The following is a 23,554-nucleotide window of genomic DNA, read 5'->3' as shown; positions in this document are numbered from 1 at the left end:
ATTCTTGAGTTCACACCTTATACCCCAATAACCCTGCAGGTAGAGACCAAAGTCTGCAGTGAAGCCCGCAGGTGTCTGTGTCCATGGGGTCCTGACACCTCCCAAGCCATTTCAGGAGGAGGCTGGGTTGAGTCTAGAGAGGGATGGGCTGGTAGCTCTTTGTAAGCTGAGCAAACATCAGGGGAAGAGGCTTTAGTTTAAAAAGAGAAGGGAGCCTTTGATGCATCCATAGTTATTGTCAGAATGTGGAAGCCACGAGGCCTTGATTGATGGGATCCTTGAACAAAACAAATGGAAACTCACACGTTTTCTCACATCTGGTTTAATATATAGGCAGTTTTCATGCTGCTGAGCTGTGTGCTTGGAGTTTACGTGTGGGATGTTTAGAACCCGGAACACAATACATTTGAAAATGGTCCATTAATGGGATGGTCAAGTTTCTTGACCTGCTAAAAAAAATCCATTTAAGACCTACAATTTTGGCTGAAACGTACTGCTAAGAATTTTACTGGGATGGGGACATGGATCCACGTGGGGAGGGAAGAGGAGACAGAAGAGTGTTCATTCCTTTGTCCAGGTTCTTGAACCATGCTCTGGCGAAATTTTGAAGTCGATTTGGCATTTGGGTTTCTGCTCAACGTGCTGCTTCTTTCTCTCCTGGCCGGCAGGACCTGTGCTGCCCGCAAGGTGACTAAATGGCAATGCTGTTGGGGATTTTAGAAAGAGGACTCTTGCATCAGATAACGGCTGTGTTAAGTCAGCCGAGACTTCTCTTACTCAGACTCTGGGACCTGTAGACAGAGAGGAAGAAAACAGTGATTAGAAATTCAGTTCGATTCATTTCTTGGTGATTTGGTACCAAGACCACTCTGTGTGTTTCTGATCTGTCCTGGTCGGGTCTTGCTGGGGTGACTTGAGTGCCCAGTGTCCAGGTGCCCAGTGTCCAGATCAGTGACTCCACCCCAACCACCAAGTTGTTCTCAAGAATCATTAGTTAGCAATGTCTGAGGTTTCACAATTGATGCTTCACATCTTCAATATCTCTTCCCAGGGAACTTCCAGTCACCTGCTTTTTCAAGTACTGCTCTGTTTCCTGTCACCTGGCTCCGCGTCTTCCAAAAATGTCTGTCCTCTGGAATTTCCGTAATCAAGAAATCCATTCACAGCCTCCGACTTCTCACTGATCACTCCCTCTGCCTTCTTGTCTGAACCTGCCCCTCCCTTCTCCGAGGGAGCTGTCCTCCTTCTGTCTCTCAGGGCCAGCAGACAGCACGGGCACCATCTCTGCTCCCCACTACGACTCCCCTACGTGACTCATGTGAAAATTTCTGCCCCTTTAAGCTCATGCTCTTTGGCATTGCCTGTCCTAGGGGTCGCCCGTGAAATACCCATAAGGGCAGGCTGGTATCTGAAATGGGTGAAGCAAGCTTGTGGGTGCTGTGGTGAACCGGAGACCACAAGATACTCTAAAAGGGCACGGTCGCTCCTCAGCTCCAGAGGTGACAGTGGAGGGAGAGGACCCCTGTGTTGCTAGAACTTCATAGTTTTTAAAAGCAGCCTTCCAAAGAATCCAGATCTTTATATGAACTCTTCTGAATTTTCAAGTGATGGGAAGCAATTCATCAGAAAACAAATAAGCAAGAAATCTTGCACCGGCCAAATAAAACCTGGCTATTTATCCAATTGGCCAGTAAGCCTCTGACTTGTAATTTCTACTCTGTATTTCTCGATCAGCATGTGACAATCTCTTAGTCATCCTCCCCTGTTCACTAAAGACGTCAGCACGTGGCTCACAGTATCCCTGCATCTTTGTCTTGCCCTGGCTTAGCTCCCGTGTTCACAGGGGTGCACCCACAATGCTCTCTTCCTCATTTTTGGATCTTCTCACATACAGTGACCTCTGCTTTCCACCGTACTTGAGCCCCCATGTGCATGTCCCCACCCTGCCCTTAACGCCTGAATCACATCCTAGTCTCTGACCACACCTCCTATTTTTCTGCTTCTTTTTACTTAGTCATTCACACGACTTCTGTCTTTTAACACAGGGGCTCCCAGATCATTGCTCTCTTTCTCTCTGTTCTTCAGATCTATAAGCCCCACCTGCTCCCTCTCCAGCTCCATGTTACTTCAGTCTCGGTCTAGCCAAGAGCATTTCTCCATGCCTTCCTTTCACACCTGACTGACCAAACCTCAACCCAGGATCTAATTAGCTATCAGCCCTCTCTACCGGGGTTGCTAAGTGCTGGAGAGAAACCGGAACTAATGTGCAGATTAATTGACCACTGCGTCAGAGTTCTGACGCTACTCTTCCCTGCTGCCCTGTCCCCATTCCATGGTCCCAATCTCTCTCGAGTCCTCTAAGCTAGCATTTTCGTGGCTTCTTCATTTCCCTCCTTTCTTCAAATGTTTGACTTTCACACGTTAAGCCAAGGCCATTCTTCCTACTTCATGGAGGAAGCAGAAACTGTAGATGGGAACACTCCACCACCCTCCCCTTAACTTACTGCTACCAAACCTCCAAATTAGCTACTCCTACCTCCATGCGTCTGTCTTTCACGGCTGTTACAATGGAAGAGGGGCAGCCCTGTCTGGGCTGATCCCTTCTCTTGTCCTCTGGAGCCCTTCTCCCCAGTCCTTAGCAGCCTGGCTTGATCGATGTTCCTTTTCTCTTCCTTAGATTGTCACCCTGTCCCTTTCCCTCTTGGTCTCTTCTTATAAGCACGTGAACATGTTTAAATCGTTCATCCTGAATATCCAATTACTCTCACATCCCACAGCATCTTTCAACCACTGCTTTCTCTGTAGTATTTTTTAAAATTAAAAAAACAAATTGGGGGGAGATAGTTATGTTCATTTATTTACTATTGTTATTTTTTTTTAATGGAGGTGCTGGGGATTGAACCCAGGACCTCAAGCATGCTAAGCGCTGCACTCTGCCGCTGATCTATACCCTCTCCCACCTTGCCTTCTCTTTAAAGAGACATCTATATTTGCTTCTCTACTTCCTTGTTTCCCATCCTCTATTCTACCCACTGCAGTCTGGCTTCTGCCTTTATCGTTCTACTGAAACGGCTCTCAGGAAGGTCATCCGTGACTATTTTATTGATGAATCCAATGGAAACTTTTAAGCCATTTTCTTCCTTGACCTCCTGGTAGTAGCTGACACTGTTGGTCCTTCCCAGCGTGTTGAAAGCGCATTTCCTGAATCTCCACTGCCGTATGCAGGGGCGGAAGCCCCCTACCTCTCCAGGCTCCTTCTAGGCTGGTCTTCCTCTGTTCACTCTGAAATATTAGAGACAGTTCTGCCCTCGGTCCTCTTCTCGTCTCACTGTCCTTGCTTCCCAGGTTATGTCAGAATTCCATGACTTATCTGGGGAGGCTGAGTTGGAGCAGGAGGGGTAGGGTATGGATTTCCTGATGGGAAATAGGAGAAATGAGGTTGACCAGTCACAACAGCACCAGAAGATAAAAAGACTGAGAAAGGGAGTGTGTGACTTGCTTAAGTTGGCAACAGGTGAGCACGCACAGGACGTAGAGTGTGAGCACTGAGTGTGTCAGAGCTTAGGCTCCTTCCTGCTGTTGTACAACAAAGTACTGGTCTGGTCTTTGTCCTGCGGAGCTTTGAAACCCTTGGAGTTTCCAAAATGATGGGAGTATCTTTGTTATTCATGGCGAGCCCTTGGGGTCACGCTTGAATTCAGTGTGAGGCCCTACCTACTTTCAGGATGGGGATGGCTGTGCTGAAAAGACCAGTCCTATGATTCGAGTACTGGGGTTTTGAGCCACGTAATATTGGCCTGACCTTAAGGAGTGGAGGGAAGCTGGAGACTGAGCTCAAATCCATGGCCAGTGATTCAATTAATGATGCCTACTTCATGAAATCCCAATGAAATCTCTGGATACTGAGGCTTGGTGGAGCTTCCGGGTTGGTGAACAGATCGATGTATCAGCAGAGTTTTGCATCTTTCTTCCATCAGGGAGGACACAAAGCTTCACATTCAGGACCCTCCTAGGCCTGTGCCTCTGTTTATTTGTCTGGCATGGGGGGGTTGTATCCTTCATGATAAAGCTTTAGTCGTAAGTATCACATTTTCCTGTGTTCTGTGAGTCACTCTGGATACCTGAACTTGAGGGAGCTGGGGGAACCCCTGCATTTCTAGCCAGCTGGTCAGAAGTGCAGGGGGCCTGGGGACCCCTGAACTTATGGCTGTTGTTCCAACTGAGGGCTGTCTTGTTGGAGACCACCGTGTCCTTAACTCGTGAAATCTGAGTAGTTGTGTCTGAACTGCATTACAGTAATTGCAGCTCCCCGGGAGAAAGTGTGTGGACCCAGTGAGGGAGTGAATGCCCCATCACTAAAAGAGATATGGTTATAGAATTCAGAGAGATACAGAGGACTACCGAGTCACAGGGGATCGGAGGTAGAACTGACTTTATTTAGAAACAGTGTCTTTCAGTTTTTGGATAGGATAGCAACAAAGACACTTTCAAAAAGGCAGGAAGATTGTTCAGTTTAAGTCTGTTCATGCTTTCCTGTAACAGCCTTTGTGCATCTGGGTTCTTGGATCTGTCCCTCAAAAATTCTCGAATACTATACATTTCCAGGTTAAAAAATATGACTGTTTCTTTTGTCCCCTAGAAAAGGCAGAGAGCAGTCCTTGGGGACAATAATGATGCCATTTATGCTGCGCTCTCTTGTAGTTAAAATTGTGTCAGCCATTTTGACCCCTGGTGGGATTTATGGTGGCTCAGATCTCTGTTGGAAAAATGAGTTTTGGTCGGTAGACAGGAGGAAAAAGGTCTCAGGCTTGGAGCGTATTATTTTAGTGAAACAGAGAGAAAATTCACTTGAGCCTTTTCCCTCTCTTTTTAGCTATAAAATCTCACTGTCCACATTCTGCTACTCCCGTGTGCACCCTGATCTCACTGGACTCATTTGCCTGGGATGCTGGGGGCTTCTATTCTTAATATGAGCTCCTGTGATGTGCTGACACCCTGCTAGGTGACTGGTCACTTGACCAGTTCCAGGACCCTCACTCTGTTCCTCCCTTCCACATTTGCAAATCAGAAATTTTATAGATGTCCATTTTATAGATAAGGAAACTACAGCTAATTTTTTTAATTCTTATTTTTTCTTTGAAGTGTAGTCAGTCTACAATGTTAGTTTCATGTGTAGAGCAAAGCAATTCAGTTATACCTATACATACATATATATACATATTTTTTTTTCAGATTCTTTTCCATTGACAGCTCATTATAAGAAATTGAATATAGTTCCCTGTGCTACTCAGTAGGTCCTTGTTGTTTATCTGTTTTATATATAGTAATGTGTACCTATTAATCCCAAACTTCTAATCTGTCCCTTCCCCTTTTCCCCCTGGCATCCACAGTTTGTTTTCTATGTCCGTGAGCCTATTTCAGGTTTGTAAATAGAATTTGTATCTTTTTTAGATTCCACATATAAGCGACATTGTATAATATTTGTCTTTCTCTGTCTGACTTATTTCACTCAGTATGATAATCTCTAAGTCCATCCATGTTGCTGCAAATGGCATTAATTCATTCTTTTTATGGCTGAGTAGTATTCCACTATATATATACCACAACTTCTTTATCCAGTCATCTGTCAGTGGACATTTAGGTTGTTTCTATGTGTTGGTTGTTGTAAATAGTGCTGCTGTGAACACTGGAATGCATGTATCTTTTCAAATTAGAGTTTCCTCCAGATACATGCCCAGGAGTGGAATTAATGGATCATATGGTAAATTTATTTTTAGAAACTGTAGCTTACTGATGAAGTTGAATCTCTCTGTCAATGGCACCTGTTTAGAATGGCACAGAGACTGGAGCCCAGGTCTGCCCAGCTCCACTACAGAGTGCCTCTTCGGGGTGGTGCCGAACTGGGCGCTGGAGAGCAGTGATGAGAAGGACACTGTGCTTATGCCTCTGAGGAGCCTGCAGTCACATCAGAGAGACTGACCCGTATGTTCTGATCAAGGTGCTGGCTTGGGAGAAGAGTCGGTAGAATGAAGATTTTAGTTAAATCCATGGCCTGTTGGTAAGGCTAAAAAGATTGTCAAGGAGGGTCTCCAGCAATAGCTCAGTTTAGAAATAGGTTGCCTCTACTTCTCGAGCCTTCTAATGATCATTGCGTACACTTGAACTTGAATCTTCTTGCCTTTCCTTTGTAACCAAGCCGAATTCTACCTAGACTATGCCGTGGAGATGGAAGACAATAGTGTTTTTTCAAGTTTCCACATCAAGAGACAAGAAAGTAACATTTATTGACATTCACTACATTCAGAGACTTCATACACTTAAATTTAAAAAAAAAGTTCTTTTAGAGATCAAGATACAGAAGTTCTGTGTTCGGCTTCCCTAAGGCCTTATAGCTTTTAAGAATGAGTCCATGATTCAACCTGACTCGAAGGAAATATTGGTCACCCGTCTCAAGTTTCTCCTTTTTGTATTGCCTGGATAGTAATCATGTCATGTCAATGGCACTTTTAACTTTTGCAAGCATCTTCTACTGACTGTTGGCAGTAAATATAAAATCCCCAACTTTACGAGGCAGGGACCTGTGTCTGCATTTGATAGAGGAAATGGAAGAGAACGCATGGTGTTTAGCAACTTGTGAGAGGCCCCTAAACTGCTAAGAGAAGAGACAGAAGGAGAACACAAGTCCTTCTACCCCACCAACCTCTAAGTGGACATCACCTTTCAATTAAAGATGGAAAAAAAAAAACAATACGAACTTCAAAACCTCCCAGGAGCAAATCACTGCACTAGACAATTTTTATTCACTTATTACAACCACCATTCCAGTCAAGGGTGACTATCTTTGCTTTACAGATGAGAACTGAGGCTCAGAGAGGTTCTGCAACAGTCCCAGAGTCACACAGTATACGTGACAAGTCTGCTTGTATCATCACAGCACACTATCCCACATGGCTAGCCTTTTCTACCGGATTTTTCAGTTGAACACATTTTTAAAAAAGTACAAATCTAACTTATCTAAAAAGAAAAAAGAAATCTAACCTCCTCTTAGCCCCATTACCGTCACTACCATGTCACCTCTCGCCTGCCCTTTGAAGGCCAAGTCTCTTGACAGATGCATCTATGTTCCCAGCGTTCCCTCCTGAGTTCACTGCCATCATGTTTCTCCCTTAGCTCTCACATGCTTGGCTTTTGCCAGATTGCTAGTGACCACCTCCTTGTTATCCAACAGCTGGCTTTTGTGTGTTTCCTTTGCTTCTTTCCGGCCTTTGATACTAGTCCCCTGTTTCTGAACACTCTCCTCCCTTGGTTTCTGGGCCACTAAATCTCCTCGTTTTCTCCATCTCTCTGACTCTGCTTCTCTCTGCCACTTCTCTTTGTTGGCCTTTATGTGTCCACATCTCCCCAGAGCTCTGTCCTCAGCCTTCTGCTTGTTTTCATTTATCCAACCAATAGTTGTTACAAGTTTATTATGTCAGTCTCTGTGCTCGGAGCTGGGGATCAGAGGCAAGTGAGTGGTGACCAAGGTTTCTGAAGTGTGAGAAACTCATCACACTCTGGTCCATCCCCACTGACTGTCCAGCCCCTTCGCTGCCCCCAACTCTTCCCTGCACCACCACTGCGGTTCCCAGGCCTCAAGGAGCTCTCTCTTGCCTTGGGGCTTTGCAGGGGTCGTCCCCTCTGCTAGGAATGTTCTGCATAGCTGTCCCTGTGTTTGCTTAGACCTTTCTCGTCTGTCAGAATGTGGTTTGGGCACCGTATCACCTGAAAAGGCTTTTGTGACTTACCAGAGGGGTCCAGGAGCTGCTTCTGTGCTTAAGTTCATTATAGAACCTACATACAGAATAATTGCACTTGTCTCATCATCCTGTCTACCCTTTGATGGCAAGAGCGAGCTCTTAGGCAGCTTCATATGTCCACACCTCACACAGTCCTTGATACACAGCCCTCCACTGAGTGAATCAAGCCATGACTGGTCCCTGCGCCTTTCCAGCCTGGACTCCTGCCTCTCCTCCACCTCTGTTATTCACCGTAGCCCATGTTTATCCACCTTGACTGCGCACGAACTTCACTTGCAGGGGGTAAAAATGGGAGGCCTGGACGCTAGCCCATTTCCATTGAATTAGATGATTTAGTGATGGGACCTAGTCACCTGCATTGTTTACAAACTCTCCAGGTGCTCCTGATGAACAGGAAATAATCACATGTTGGATCTGTTTTGGTATTTCAGCACCTAACACAAAGCGTTGCCCGTAGTGGGTATTCAATTTCTAGAATAATTTCCAGATTTCTGGAATAATTGAGTAGATGCCTAAAAGCCTACCTTTGCAGATTAAGATTTAAGCCAGTCATTTCCAGTCTCCACGCACTCCCCTACAGAAAGCCATTTCTCCAGGAAATTTTGCTTTGGAAGGATTTGCCTCCCTAAATGTGTTACTTAGTGTTTTGTCCTCTTTTTACAAAAAGAAATCAAGTTTTCAAAGCCTAGATTAGCTGTTGATTTGTGTAATTATGCGACATATCATTTTTGTTTTAACCTCCAGTAAGACAGGAGTCAGGTAGGTGAGGTTTGGGTGAGAAAGGAGCAGATGGAGATCATTGGCTTTCGTTATATAAGAATTTAGAAGATTTGCCATGGTTTCTGGTAAATGCTGGCAAGTTCATTTTGCCCCAGGCCCTGTAAAAGCACTAACCTGCTTCCTTTCTGATGTTACTGGCTTTTCTCCGGCAAGGGAATGAGACATAGCTGAGTCTGGCAGGGCTGGAGCAGGGCACCAACAGGGTGGGTGCAGCCCCTATCTCTCTCTGCCCTGTTTCCAGGTCATATCTGCACCTTGAAGCTCTGAAAACAACTTGAAATCTCAGTGCTTGCTGCTGCGTTGTGAGGGCAGATACGTGGGGGCTTTCCCCCCACCTTCCAGTTGCCATCCCACCTCCGAGTTCGGAGGACAGAGTCCGGCTATCCGGGGGCTTGGTCATTGTCATTGACCAACTTCAACAGCTGCTACCTGTGCCAGACACTCTATAGGGAAAGTTCATGGCCATGAACTTATTGAAGCTTCACAGAAAACACTATGAGGGAGGTCTCATTATCCCCATTTTAGAGACGACAAAACTGAGACTCAGAGAAGTCCGGTGACAGTGTCCAGCTACTAAGTGGCTTGTGCTGCATTGTCATTCCAACCTCCCGGCTCTCCATCTAGAAGAGCTCAGCCCACTGCCAGGAAGGTGATCTCCCCGGGCTGGGGCAAGAGCAGGGCACAGACTGGCCAGGAGACGACTCTTCTTGGAGTGGACCCGTGAGGCATGAGGGGCGGCACTGGAGCAGACAAGCTGAGGTTTTTGAGATCTCTAGACAGGCTGACGTGCTGGGAAAGCTTGGAACCGAGTTTACTGGGCAAAGACATGAGAGCGGTCCTGCTGGTCCTGCTGGCTGCCTCGTTCCATTCCTGGAGACTTGGTAAAGACGTCCGAAGGCTTCTTCCCTCTATTTGGAGTCTGGGGGAAATGCAGAGGAAACAGGCACATGAAACCTCCCTGAACGTGTCATTATAATCCCATAAACGGTTAAGAAGCAGTTGAAGAGTGGGAAGAGAGAAATCAAGCGACCTCTTGGTGCCGCTGGCTTGTTCACTGCTGGCTTCTTATTTATCGGTGCAGCGTCTGCCATTTGTCAGGCTCTAACGATAGCAGCTTTTATGAGTAAGCATTTTTTTTAATGAACTTGTTCCAAATGTGTATTCCGTTCTTGGAACTCTCTGTGCTCTGAAGCAGCTTTATAATTATTGCCTCTGGCGGAATAGCCAGGCTCTATCTGGCTTTCATGTAAGCAGTTTCACTCGGTCTGCCTCTTCCACTTCTAGCTTCAAATAAGGAAGATGAAGGGGTGGAAAAATACAATAATGATAGCTTTTTAAAAAAGAGTGCTTATTATATGCTAGGTATTGTTCTAGATGTTATGCATTCATCTTTTTATTTTATCCTAACGTTACTTGAGTCTAAGGTATTTTTTATAGCCCCCATTTACAGATGAGGAAACGGTGGCTCAGAGACACTGAACAAAGGGTTTAAAGTTACTCAGGTCGTAAGTGGCAGAGACAAGATCTGAACGCATGTCTGTCTGACCACACAGTCTGTGCTCCAGGCCCCACTGCGGCCTGTGTGGGCTGCTTGTGCCAAGGTGGGCGGTGGGAGGAAGACCTTAGGACACATTAATGCTGTGGAGTCATTCGCCATGTTGGCCCATGCAAGAGATGTTGCAATTCTGTGCTGAGGGCTCTGTCATTATGGATCATTTTCTTGTCTTTTGCTTTTGTAAAGGGAAATAGAAGAGTTTAGAGATCACCCTACACTTGCTGAAGCCCATGGTAATGCCACTTTTTGCTTGGCATAAGGCTGCGTCATTTATCTCAAAGGTCAAAAAACGTTCATATCATAAATTGGCCTCTACTTGGCGACGTGGACTGTTACCATTGTATTCAAAACCCTGATCCTGCCCAACCAGGCTGAGGCTGTTGTGAGTCCCCTTCCTCTCTGTCCTGCATGCTGCTCCAAGTGGACAAGGACAAGGAAAAGGACAAAGTATTCGTCCATCACCTCCATCGGCTACTCAAGTGATGTCGGCCATGGAAGACCTGCTCTGGGGTGAGCTGCAGCCCACATTTCTGCTCCACCACTTTCTCTCTCTGTCACTTTGGATCAGTCATTTAACCTCTCTGAGCTTCTATTTCCTTGTTAGTAAAATGGCAATAGTAAGGAGAAGAATGTCTACATCATAGGTTTGTTGTGAGGATTAAATGAAGTGATGCCTGTAAAATGATTGGCTCGATATGTTTTTTTATATAAACATTTTTATTGAGTTATAGTCATTTACAGTGTTGTGTCAAATTCCAGTGTAGAGCACAATTTTTCAGTTGTACATGAACATACATACATTCATTGTCACGTTCTCTGGCTCGCTATGTTTTGACACTGTTCTTCTCTCAGCTCCTATCTAAGTATTGGGAACCACCAGTAAATCGCCCCTAGTATTTTGCCTTATTTCAACAAATGTGCACAGAGTGCCAGGAGCAAGGCTATCTCTAGGACCCTGTGTCTTAACGCATCGTTATTCCCAATGTCCCTTTACGAGGTGAAAATGTGCAACAAGCAGAGTTTGTTTGGAGAAAGCCCTTCGATCTTGCATTCATCATCTCTTTCCTCTTGTTGCAAAGGTTTCCTTCTTTGGCACCTGGTACCTTCCCAGTGCCCCTGGGCTCCCCAGAGTGCCTCACAGGAACACGCAGGCACCTGGACCGTTACCTCTTGATTAAGACAGAGCCAGGCCCTTTACAGAGAAGGGGAAATTTGCTTGGTTTGACCCAGGAGTGGATTTGTTTCCCTCCAATTAGTTGGAGAATCGAATTTGATCTACGAAGAAGACAGATTTATAGCCTGAGCTGATGCATGGCTGCCCTCGCTTTGCTGTAATAAAAGATGAAATCACTCCAGTGGGGGCTTAGGTGGACACCAGGCTGGGGGTCTAATGACTGATTCCTTCGATTTTCAGAGCCTGAGTGAAGCTGGCCGGGATGATCAAAGAGCCCTTCATAGTAGATAAAAGATAATTTGGGGCGCTAGAGAGAGGAAGGAGGTTGGAGAGTTCTTTTTTTTCTTTGTTTTCCTTTCCATCCCCTTTCCGTGGGACTGGATGATGCTCCTCTAGGTGCAGGAAATAGATGTGTTCCGGCTGGTTTTCCACAGAAGTCTGTTGTAGACCCCGTGTCCTCAGGACGGATGGCGGCCAACATGGCCTCCACCCTGGATAAAGGCTGTTTCTCTCCACTTTGCGTCTGAGCTTCCTTTTCTCTGCTGCTTTTTAGCTGTTGATTCTCTTCTGTTCCATTTTGCTGCACCCTCCTTATTGCTTCTGTCTTTTGCTCTGTCTGCTGCCGTCTGTCCTGATAGCCTCCTGCCTCTCTCCCCCACCCTTTGTCTTCCCTCCTCATCCTCTTTGCCTCTGCTTTGCATTCTCTGCCTCATTTGCCTCCCTTCCTTTCATGGTCTGATTTCTGATGCTCCCCTTTACCTCCTTTTCTCTCTCTGATTCTGGTTCATAACATCTTAAAAGAGCGTTTGATAACGTTTGCCTGACCCGGCCTGACATCGGGTGAGCGATTCTCCTCAGGCAGCTTTTGATGTGGTCTGTGTGTGATTGATGAAAGCTGTTCAATTTGCTCTTCAAAGCGCTGTTTATGGAGAGCTTGGCTGCATCTCCTCGGGACTTCACTCTTTTTCTCTTCAGAGACAAATCCAAATGATAGGATGGAACCGCGCCACTGCCCATGTCTTCATCATCCTCCCAGATCCCTTAATGCTCACGAGAGAAGGACCACGATGTACAATCCAACTTTTTCTTTAACTGTTGTTATTCCCAGCGTTCTCATGTCAGAGATTTTTACCCACAAAGGAAGTTCCTTGGGCAAACTTTAATGTGAATGCAACCACTTGCAGCCCCGAAAAGGACACTTGGGTTGGACATTGAATTATAAAATAGAAGAAAATGCCATCACTGTTAAGACGAGCATCTTAGCACGTTAAAGCTACCGACCTTGGATGTGGTCAGCGTAAAACAAGAGGACCTATCATCAAAAGAACTGTCTGCAGCTTCTGGTTCTAGAAAGAAAAGTGGGTCAGGTTCTTTCCAGGACTGACCACTCTGGATAAAAGCGTATGGGAAGATGAGGTGTATTTTTCACCCAGCTCCGGGTTCCTGTAATGCTGTTTCCGTTTTTCCACCTAAGAAGAGGATTCCAGCACCTCTGCCACAGGCTTCCACATTCAGCAGCTGGAAGAAAGAGGGATGAGCAAAATAGCCAGTAGGAGATCTTTCTAGATCTTAGATGCGCCGATTCTGAGAATCCAACACTTTAGGAATGGTACATACAGTGCATTGACAAGATTACTGAGTTTTGTGCTAGAATTCTTGAGTTGATATGCAGATTTGGACACTTATGAGTTGAATGATCATCAATAAATTTTTAATTTTTTTCCTGTTTTTTAAGAAGTGATTTACTGAGGAATAATATGAAAGTTAGCCATTGTCAGTGTACAGTTCAATGATTTTTAGTAAATTTATAGCACTGTGCAACCATCACCACAATGCAATTTTATAACATTTTCGATAAATCTTTGAACCTCTCTCCATTTTTTTTCCTTCATCTTAAAATTGGACTCATGTGGTGGATTGATTACAAAAATGACTGCAATCCTAATCCTTCCATGCATTGCAGCGTGACCGTGGTGCTCCTTCCGCTGAGAGGTAGAATTGATTCCCCCAGCCCTTGACTCTGTGGCTGGCCTTGTGACTTGCTTTGACCAATAACGTGAGGTTGCCGTGAAGGCGTGCCCGTACTGAACCTAAACCTCAGAGGACCTTGCAGGCTTCTGCTTGCTCTTTTGGAACCCTGCTATCTCCACCGTAGTATCAGGCTAAGCTAACATGCTGGAAAATGAAAAATCATGTGGGGAGGGGCCCCAACCATTCTTGCCTCCCCAGCTCAGGCCATCTTAGATCAGCTTCCCCCAGCTGCCCTCCAGCCGGCTACCCACCCTGGATCAGCCGCACTGGGCAGCCACCAACGAGACCCATAAGGTAGAGCAGAAGGGGAGTTTGAAGCCACTAAGCTTCAGGATGTGATATTGTGATTTATAATAGGAATATGTATTTGGTCTTAGACCCTGCTTCTGGCACAGAACTCCTAAAACCCTTCCTAAGTGTGGAGAACCATAAAGGTGTCTTTTGTTATGTTAATGAGGTGGTTGACCGTAGCGCCAACCACGTGGTTGTGGTTAGAGGGCTGAAACTTTCAGTCCCATCCCCCTGACCTCTAGGGAGAAGTGAGGAGCTGGAGGTTGAATCAATCGTCAATGGCCAATGAATGATTTAATCAATTGTGCCCATGTAATGAAGCCTCCATAAAAACCCAAAAGGACAGGGTTCAGAGAGCTTCTGGTAGGTGAACATGTGAAGTTGCGGGCAGAGTGGCAGTGGCACACCTGGAGAGGGCATGGGAGCTCCGCCCCCTTTCCCCACGCCTGCTCTGCGCACCTTTTCCATCTGGCTGGGCCTGAGCTGGATCCTTTTATGGTAAACCGGTGATCTCATAAGTAGAATGTTTCTCTGAATTCAGTGAGCTGCTCTAGCAAATTAATCAAACCCAAGGAGGGGATTGGGTGAACCTCTGATTCACAGCCAGGCAGTTGGAAGTATCGGTGACAACCTGGCTTGTGATTGACATCTGAAGTGGAGGACAGTCTTGTGGAAATGAGCCCTCAACCTTGGGATCTGATACTGTCTCCAGGTAGATAGTGTCAGGATGGAGTTGCATTGTAGGACATCCAGTGGGTGTTGCAGAATCGCTTGGTTGGTGTGAGAACCCCACCTCAACACACACACACACACACACACACACACACACACAATGGAGTTGGAGTCAGAATTGTTAGGGTGGCTTGTAAAACATCACTAGTATGGCGATCAATAACTGATGGGTGGTCATGAGAATCAATTTTTTAAAAGCTATGAAAACATTTAGCCCTCTGCCTATCATATAGTAGACTCTCACTAAATTTTAAAATATTCAATGTAACAAACATTTATAGCAGCCTTTTATGTGAAAAGTGGTACGTTTGGGGTTGTGAGGGATGCAGAATTGAAGAAAAGGCATGATGTCAACCCTTTGGGAGTCAGTCCCATTGAGACAAAACAGATACTTACCCAAGCAGTTATAATATAGGACATTCTGTCCCTCTACGATAACATTTATGTCTAAGTGGTTCCTCCATTGTCTACAAATAACCACATTCTCTTCTTGGTAGTTCACTTTGTTTGAAAATGTGTTCCAGGAATATGGTTTATTGAAAAAGCCTCAAATAGCACATGGGCCAATATTAAGTTTTATTGGTGTGTCCAAAACAGTGTTTGCATTTACAGGAAATAGTCTGTATGGAAGCCTGGCCGTGTGAAATGTCTCCTGGAGCTAAGAAAGCAGAAAAGTAGACATGAAATCAGAGCCAGGGTGGGGAAGAGAAAGAGAACGGGAGAGAGAGGTGGGTGGGAAAGTCTTAATGTCTAAAATGACCAGGGGCTTTAATTCTAAGGATGCCTAAAGAGTGGAAGGCAGGCTGGTTTTGCTTGCCTCCAAATTATTCTAGAGGTTTGAGAGGCTGGGACTGAGATAAGGAGGAGAGGAGGAAGGAGTGGTGTTTGCAGACAGGATCTTTGGAACCCATGAGTCTTGGGGTTGGTTGGGCTCAAGAAGATTGTTTGATCCATCCTCTTCAGGAAGCCAGCTGTCTGGGTAGTCTGCCAGCACAAAGAGCACTGTACAAAGAGTCCTGGCTTGGGAGCCAGTGGTCCTAGTTCTAGTCCTAATGCTGACACCAAAGAACTTTTGTTGGTGACCAAGGGCAAGTCACTTCCCCTTCCTGGGTAGTTGAGTTGGGTGATTTCTAAGGTTCCTTCTAGTTCAGAGAGTCTGTAACTTCAGGTCTAATTCAGCCACTAAGTTGAAGGAGGCTATTAAAATCAGAGCAAACTGAGACCGATGGAAAGGGCTTCTGACAACATGCCTGGACCTTTGGGAAGTGGGGCTGTTCAGAAAACCAAAACAGGTCGACCACAGGTGAGCTCTGCAGATCTGGGAACACACCCTGCCAATTTCTCCACTGACTGTATAGAGGTCTGACCATGCCTGTCCTCAAGGACTCCAGACGTCCTGGGTGCTCCCCAACGTGGGCCCTGACTGCTGGGTGAGCTCTCAGGCTCCCACCTGGGCCCGCTGAGGGACCTCCTCTCTTTCCTCCTAGAGCAAGGGTGTCAAAGGTCTTTCTTAAAATGCTCTTGAGCTCTACTAAGGGGCTGTTTAAGCAGGATAAAAATTCCTTGCTGTCTGGTGGGAGGGATGCGGGGGGTGAGAAGGTGGTCTTTTTTCTAAGCAGTGGAAATGGAAGAAACTCAAAGAGTAGAGAGCTTTTCAGTAACCCCTGGAAGCTGGGATGAAATCAGCACTTTCCATGCTGGCTGGGGTCTCTTTTAGGATGGTGACTGTCAATCATCTCAGGGATAACTAAGCAATTTCTGGGACACGTTTGGAGAGACACAGTCCTTGTCACCTCCTCCGGAAGCACCCTTGGACGGCAGTGAAGGAAAGAAACTGCAGAAGCCCCTGCCCAGGTCTGGATCAGCCGGAAGCGACCTTCCTCTCTTGTTGTGAAGAATGAATTCCTGACTGCAAGTTTCCAAATTGGGTTCACAGCAGCACTGAGGTCCCACTGTGAAGTCATTTGACTTCCCTCCATGGGGGGCCCTCTGAAATGCTTGAGGCTCCTGTCTTCCCTGAGTGGAATGGCAGGAAGGGAGGGGCCATGCCACTGAAGACGGTGGACTTGCAGGCGTGAGTGCCCCCTAGATTATTGCAAAGCTGGGCCGCCGGAAGTTAAGCCTAGGGATGGCTCGTGAAATGTGATTACATTCTGTTTCCCTTTCCACCTCAAAAGAGAAAACAGTACAAACAGCATCGTTCAGGTCATGGTCCCCGTCTCATCGTGTCATTCTCTTGTTTGCATCTTCTTTCTTCTTTTCTCTAGCACCGTTCACTTGCACCTCCAAGATCATTGGATCTCTGAGGCCCAGCCACTCGCTGCAAACTGCCCAGACTCCATGGCATCAGACAACCAGTTCATTCTGCTCATGGATTCTGTGAGCCAGGGATTCAAACAGGGCATGGCAGGGACTACCTATCTCTGCTCTGCCACGTCCAGAGCCACAGACTCAAGGCTGGGGGCAATTCAAGGCCTCGGGGCTGGGATCATCAGGAAGCTTGCTCATCCATTCACAAGTCTGGCCCGCGCTGCTGGCTGGGGGCGGGGACCTCAGCGCGGCTGTCGGGCAGAATACCCACACATGGCTGCTCTGCATCCCTGAGCTTCCTCACAGCATGGCAGCCTCGGAGCTGCACAGTGGCTCGGGGTTCAGGGCTCAGAGTGCTGGTGTTCCAGCAAACAAGGTGAAGGCCGCCAGGCCTTTTGCCAACTAGCTTCAGAAGTCACAGAGCATCACTTCTGCCACGTTCAATTGACTACAAGCAAGTCAGAAGCCTGCCTGGATTCAAGGGGAGGGGCTATAAACCTACGTCTCCCCGGGAAGACCACATGAGTGTTTTAAGACATCTTTTAGAACCTCCCAAGTTGCCAGATCCAAACTAGACCACACCATCACTCTCTGTCGCTTTCCCTAGAAAAAAGTTCCGTCATCTTGACATCTGGGACCCTAGGACACTCAGGAGGTTACCATAGGGAAGTTATTTCTCGGTTCTCTGGCCATGGTTGAGTGGCAGAAATTCTGTAGGAAGCCCTCCTTCTCTTTGCTCTTCCTTCAGTCCTTGACCCTCTTATGCTAACTTGCCATCACACCCAGGCTCTGCTTGGGTGGCTGTTTGGTGGGTCCCTGAAAGCAGTTTGGCACCCCCTTGTGCATCCTTGGGGAATGAGCTGGATGGTAATGATTCACTCCTGGTTCAGCACAGCTCTCTTCTTTGGCAATACCTCCAGGCCAAGCCCTTGTCTCACCGACTTTCTGACTAAGATGCTTTCTCCGCCATGGAGTGGTTTGGAGAGGAAGGCTCTCAGGCATGTTCTAGAAGATTTGGCGTCCAGGGTCTCACACAGACCCTGGCACTGGCACTTGCTCAATAAAAGACTATTGAATAAATTAACCCTGACTGGCATGGGCTCCAGATGACTCACAAGGTCTGATTCAGCCTGATTTACCAGAGGATTTGGGCGGATTTATCCAGTGGAGGGCCCTGTGTGTTCCCAGAGGGAGGCAGTGTGTGTGTGTGTGTGTGTGTGTGTGTGTGTGTGTGTTTGGGGGGAACTCGGGGCACGTGGGGATGGTCTTGTGGCGTGACGTTGTGGGCCAGGCCGACAGCACTTGCTGCCATAGCAATTGTCTGCTTCTGCTAAGCTGCCCCTGCTTCCTTATGTCCATTACCAGAAAACTTTTCTGGACACCTTGAGCAAATCCTCCAAATGTCAGGCCACTTATCAAATTTCCAGGAGGCTCAGGCTACTGCTGCTTCCTCATTTCCTCCGCAAAGTGTGCAGATAAATCACCAGAAGCTCTCTGGGTAAGCCTGACCTCACCACCTGAAAGGATCTATTTACAATAGAGTTGCAGGTTGGGGAGTTTGGGTTTATCAGGGCCCCACATCAATGGGAGAAATGACAACAGTAACTGCTAATCAGCCAGTCCAGCAAAAGGGATGATCTTTTAGGAATGATCTGCTATTTCTCATTTAAGAAAAAGCAAAAAAGACTTCCAGGCTTCCTTGCAGTGGGGGAGCCACTGGTTGGGACAATACATGCATGAAAAGGGTCGCAGACTGACTGTGGGAGTCTTTATGGCTCTAAAACGAGCTTGCTTCTTTTCCTTCCCCTTTCCTCATTCCCTGGCAGATCCCCAGACTATATGTAGCAATTCTCCATGCCCGTACGTCAGCACTGTGCTAGGTCTTTACGAATGTTACCTCCAAATCTGAGCAACAGCTCAGTGAGCAGTGGATTGTTATCTCCAGGCTATCGATGAGCAAATGGAGAGCCAGAAAAGTAATTTAAATTTCCCAGAACTGCTGCTAATAAGCGGATGAACCAGATCATGTATTCATTCAATAAACATACTAGATTATGCATTAAGCTATGGAGAGAAAAAAGATGAGCAAGATGACTTGGTTCTAGTGGACAAGAAATTCAGAGTCTAGAAGAGGAAGACAGCAGTTATACAACAATATGGTGAGTGCAATGACAGAGCTACATACAGGGCATTGGGCTGAGTAGCAAGGGAGCATCCAATACAGCTGGGGAGGGTCAGGGAAGACTTCCTGGAGGAGGTGATGTTGAAGCTGCGTGTTAAAGATAAGCAAGAGTTAGCTCAGTGAAGAAAGGCTGTGGGGTGAGGCAGAGTATTTCAGAAAGAATAGGCAGCACAATCAAGGCGTCCACTGTTCAAAAACAGCAGAGTATGTGGCACTATGAGCAGTTCCGTGTTGCACTGGCGTTGGTCGGACTAGAGTTTATCTGACTTCAAAGTGCAAGCACTCTTCCCACTGCTGCATCTTCTCAAGTGGCTGATTTTGGAGGGCGTGGCATGTGTGACTTGATGGGGGCTTTGGATGCCCAGTTTTTACTCTTTCAAAGCCCCGTATGGAATTAGCAGAATGTGGGAGGTTTTCACTAGAGCTTCTATATTGTGACTTCTCAGGAGCTCTTAAGAGGGATCAGGAGGGAGCCGGGCCAAAGCCCGATGACTAGCTGAGAGAAAGCAATTCACCCGCACTGTGCCATGACTGCCCCGCAGCATTTTGGAAGAAGTAGTTCAGAGATCACCAAGAAACAATGGCTGCTGGGTTCACAGCCACAAAGCAAGTTGTGATGAGTCAGAGTGAAGCAACAGTTACATACATCAACAGGTCTAGTTGGCAGCAGATAAAGATATTACCTCAGTGAAAGAAGATCGGGGCTGAAAATGGGTGAGGTTTAGCCGTGCCAAAGATTTTGCTGTGTTCTTTCTTCTTCTTTTTTTTTTTTTGGTGGTTGTGGTGGGAGTGGGGTGGTAAGGAAGGGCATGGGGAGATACATATGCGCTTATGTTTTAGCTACTACATAAGTGGATCCTTTTCCTACAGGCAGGCCCCCAGGTTGTCCTCAGTTTTGGCTTTTTGATCTCCTTTCTTTAATGCGTCTTTCTGTGGATCACTAGGAGAAGACCTGTGGATAACCCTGAGGTCTGTTGGAAATATTTTATTCCACAACCCAGACCTCCTGCAAACTTGTGGGTTTTCTGTCCTGCTGTGACCAGGTATATAGGAATGATAAACACGACCAGATAAGCTGATTAAGTCAAGGGAAATCCTTTAGAAGTCCTCTCTGAGGGTGGGGGAGGGATAAATCAGGAGCCTGGGATGAACAGATACACACTACTATATGTAAAATAGATAAACAACAAGGACCTACTGCAGAGCCCTGGGAACTAAAGTCAATTTCTTGTAATAACATGGAATAGAAAAGAATCTGAAAAGAAAATATGTATGTATGTACATGTATAACTGAATCGCTTTGCTGTATACCTGAAACTAACATTGAAATCAACTACGCTTCAATAAAAAAATACAATGAAAAAAACAAAAAGAAGTCCTTTCTGGTATGGGGCCCAGGATCATAGCGCTAGGAGCTAGAAATAAACTTGGTCATTTTATAGGTCAGGAAACTGCACTGAAGGTAAGAGGAAGGTGACTTGCCAAAAGAAAGAGTCAAATTAGACAAAGAACCAGGATAAAACCCAGTCTCTTGACTCTAAACCTAGCGTTCCCTGCACACACTGGTCTGCGCCCCATGCGGCTGTCACAAAGCCTAAAATACTGTTTAATTACCCTTTAAATGAGCACTGCTCTTTACCTTTTCTATACTAAAAGCTGCATGAAGGACCATATTTTATTAACATTCGTACGTTCAGTCTACCACACATTGTCTAATAGCGATGTCCCTGTAATATTTCTACCCTTGAATATGTACACAGGGGCCTCACTGGGAGCTGAGATTTGGGGGATCATTTTGATTTAAATAAGACCTCGCATTGCGCAGGTCTTCCTGTCCATTATCTTGCCTGGCCCCTGTTCAAATAGAGCTATATTTTCTGAGTTATTTTTGCATTCGTAATTCTTGACAAGAAAATCCTCCCATCTAATCTTTGCTTTATTTCTTTGTTTCAGGAGATTTTCTAGCGTGTCTAATAGAGCAACAAGTCACGTCCCGCGGCTCTGGGCCTGCAATTCCTCAGCATACCAAAACCAACCGCAGGACTGTGCCTCCAACCTCACCCAAGTCAAGGGCGGGGGTGGGGCTGCTCTCTTCCCCCCGGGGGAGGCGGGAAACTATGACCAAATGGGTACGTTCTTTCTCGGTTTTTCCCGGGTTCCCTGGAGAGGTGGCGTTTCTGGATAATGGGGTACAGAGGGCTCTGAGATTAACTCTCAATGAAGCAACGCCAACTCAGACCTAGAAAAGAACTGCCCACCTGAGAGTTGCTGGAATATTGGTGAAATATCACTTCTTGCTGTTTAATTCATTCATCTGGGATAGAAAAGACATCTCTTGGGGCTGATTTAGGTCAGTGGTGTCCAGCCTTTTTTAGTATAAAGAACACATTTTAATCTCAAAAAATTTATAGACCTGCAGACAAAAATACTCACACTTTAGCAGTGTGTCGGTAGAGCAAATACTTAATAACAGAGGCTGTCACCTTTAAAGGAATTTGAATGCTGTTAATCACCACCTTATCTACATGCCAGCCCAAATCCGAGTTACTGCTGTCCCTCTGTGTTTCTGTAACTCTCTGTGCCTGTCTTCACCACTGGACCGGAAACTCCACAAGGCTGTACTTGATTTGCCTTGTTCACCATCTATTGTATCCTCAACACCTAGCCCAGTTCCTTGCACAAAGTAGGCACCTTATGTATATTCATAGAACAAATAAATATGGTAGAAGTATCAGAATAGATGTATATGAATCATACTATTTGGTCAATTGATAGGTAATGATTCACACAAATGCGGTGCTCCCATGGGGTCCTGGGACCCACAGATTGGAACTCATGGATTTAAATCCACATCTTTGTGTCTAATATTTTGTTCCATTTTTTTTTTCTTAGAGAGCTTAATGTTCAGTGGTCCACAAACAGCGGTCTCTGGGTTTAGAGACACATGATGACTAAAGGTGGGAGTCTACACCAGTTGACAGCTCAAAGTCCAAATGGAAAGCCTATGATGAGGACAGAATGTGCAGCTTAAAGCAGGCTGGGACTTCCCACCACCCACAGAAGCCGGGGGGTTGGTGACGGCTCCCCTCAAGCACTAGTTTCCAACATTTGTAGGAGCAAAAAGTAGGCTCATCTCTGGGAGCCTCTAGGCTGTCTGTTATTTAAACCCCAAATAGGCTTACAAAGATACTTTGCTTCTTTCTAACTTGAGTGGAGCATTGATAAACAAAGTGACACGCAGTAAATACTCTTTGTCTTGTAAGACATTGGCTGGAGTGGAGATGAGGAGGGAAATACAGAAGTTGAAAGACAGAATGCTTTATTTGAAATATGTACGTGTCCACGCCTCATAGAGTGTGTGTATTAATATTTAACTGCTGACATCTCTCTTCCCTCTTTACACAATGGCTTCTTCTCTCGGTTCACCCTGCTCCTTTCCATATGCTCCAAACAAAGAGAGGGTGCTATTCCAGGTGTGAACAGATCAAGGAGGTTTCCTGCTTAAGATTCAGAGATTCATAGCCCTGAGGAAATGAGTACAAGAGAGGAGGGGAGAGAGCAAGAGAGATGAAAAACAGAATCTTCGCCACCTGCTATTTAGTGATTAGCCCCCAGATAAGGAAGGCAAAGATGCATTCCAGGAGTGCAGGACTTGCCCAGACAGAACTCAGAGTAAAGGAGGGCTTGGTGAAAAGGGAAGCCAGCAAGAGGGGCAGTGGGTGGGCCACTGAAAACAGCATCTGTCAATTTCTCTCAAAGCCCCTCCATGGCATGAAGCTCTTAGAAATTTAAGGCCCTCGTGTTACCCTCTTTTTCATTCCCCGCTACCTCCCCTGCTCTGGTTTATGTAGAGGAGTCTTGTAAGGGCTAGCTGTGCCACGAACTGTGTGACCCTGGGCAAATCACTGACCTCCTTAGATACGGGTCTAGTGGCTGGGATCTCTTGAGTTTAAAAAGCTTCAGCCAACGTACAGGAAGAGAAGTCATCAATCACAGCCAGACAAGCAAACCCCCATCCCCTCACGCTGGGCGGGAGGTGCCCCGGTGAGTTTGGGGCGAGCAGCCTGTGTTCTGGTTCTTCCTTTCGTGTACACTGGGCAGTTGCATGAAACCACAATGAGAGGCCAGCGCTTATTCATTCCCTTACGGAAAAGCAGGCAGCTCAATCGTGATGTTTTCCTTTCTCAGTAGAAAGGGGTGAAAATAATTTCTGAGCAGATTACCCTTCCGCACGTGGTACCTGTGGCCACAGACGTGACCCCAGTCTCAGCAGAGAAGGCAGGATGCTGTGTGCTTGTCGGGGGTGCCCGGCCTCTTCCCTCATTAGCCTTTCCTGTTCCCTTTGTTCTGTCTGAGAGGGTCTTGTCCTTGACAATGGCCGTGTGTTCACTTTTTCCAACACGATGAGGTCAGCACACCGGCTTTTAGCCTCTAGAGCAGGTAAGAGCCGTTGAGCCTTGACAGCTATAAGGTCAAGATACCAATTCACCCTGATTTTCATTTTGCACAGCTCCCATCAAAAATAAAAGTGGAGCCATGGACAATTATGTTATGGTAGAAAATAAACACTCTGGTGATTAAAAACCAGAAATCACTAGCTTTGAAATTTTGCCAGAAATACAGCCCCAGATGTCATGCAAACTCCAATCAAACATGGGCTGTAAAAATCAAACCGTAGACATTGCCTTGTAAAGTGCTCACAG

General features: G+C 46.2%; 1 long non-coding RNA gene across 1 annotated transcript in view; it reads right to left on the bottom strand.

Annotated features, from left to right (window-relative positions):
- Positions 1-365: 365 nt before the first annotated feature.
- The window catches only part of LOC140688727 (uncharacterized), a 31,944-nt gene continuing 8,755 nt past the window's right edge, over positions 366-23,554 (bottom strand). Inside the window, exon 4 of the long non-coding RNA XR_012063481.1 lies at positions 366-791. This is a non-coding gene — a long non-coding RNA (uncharacterized lncRNA). The remainder of the gene's footprint in view (positions 792-23,554) is intronic.

The sequence above is a fragment of the Vicugna pacos genome, chromosome 23 (genome assembly GCF_048564905.1).
Source record: "Vicugna pacos chromosome 23, VicPac4, whole genome shotgun sequence".
In the NCBI taxonomy this organism is placed as follows: domain Eukaryota; kingdom Metazoa; phylum Chordata; class Mammalia; order Artiodactyla; family Camelidae; genus Vicugna; species Vicugna pacos.
Note: the sequence above shows the minus strand (reverse complement) of the source record. Positions and strands in the feature narration are given on the sequence as shown.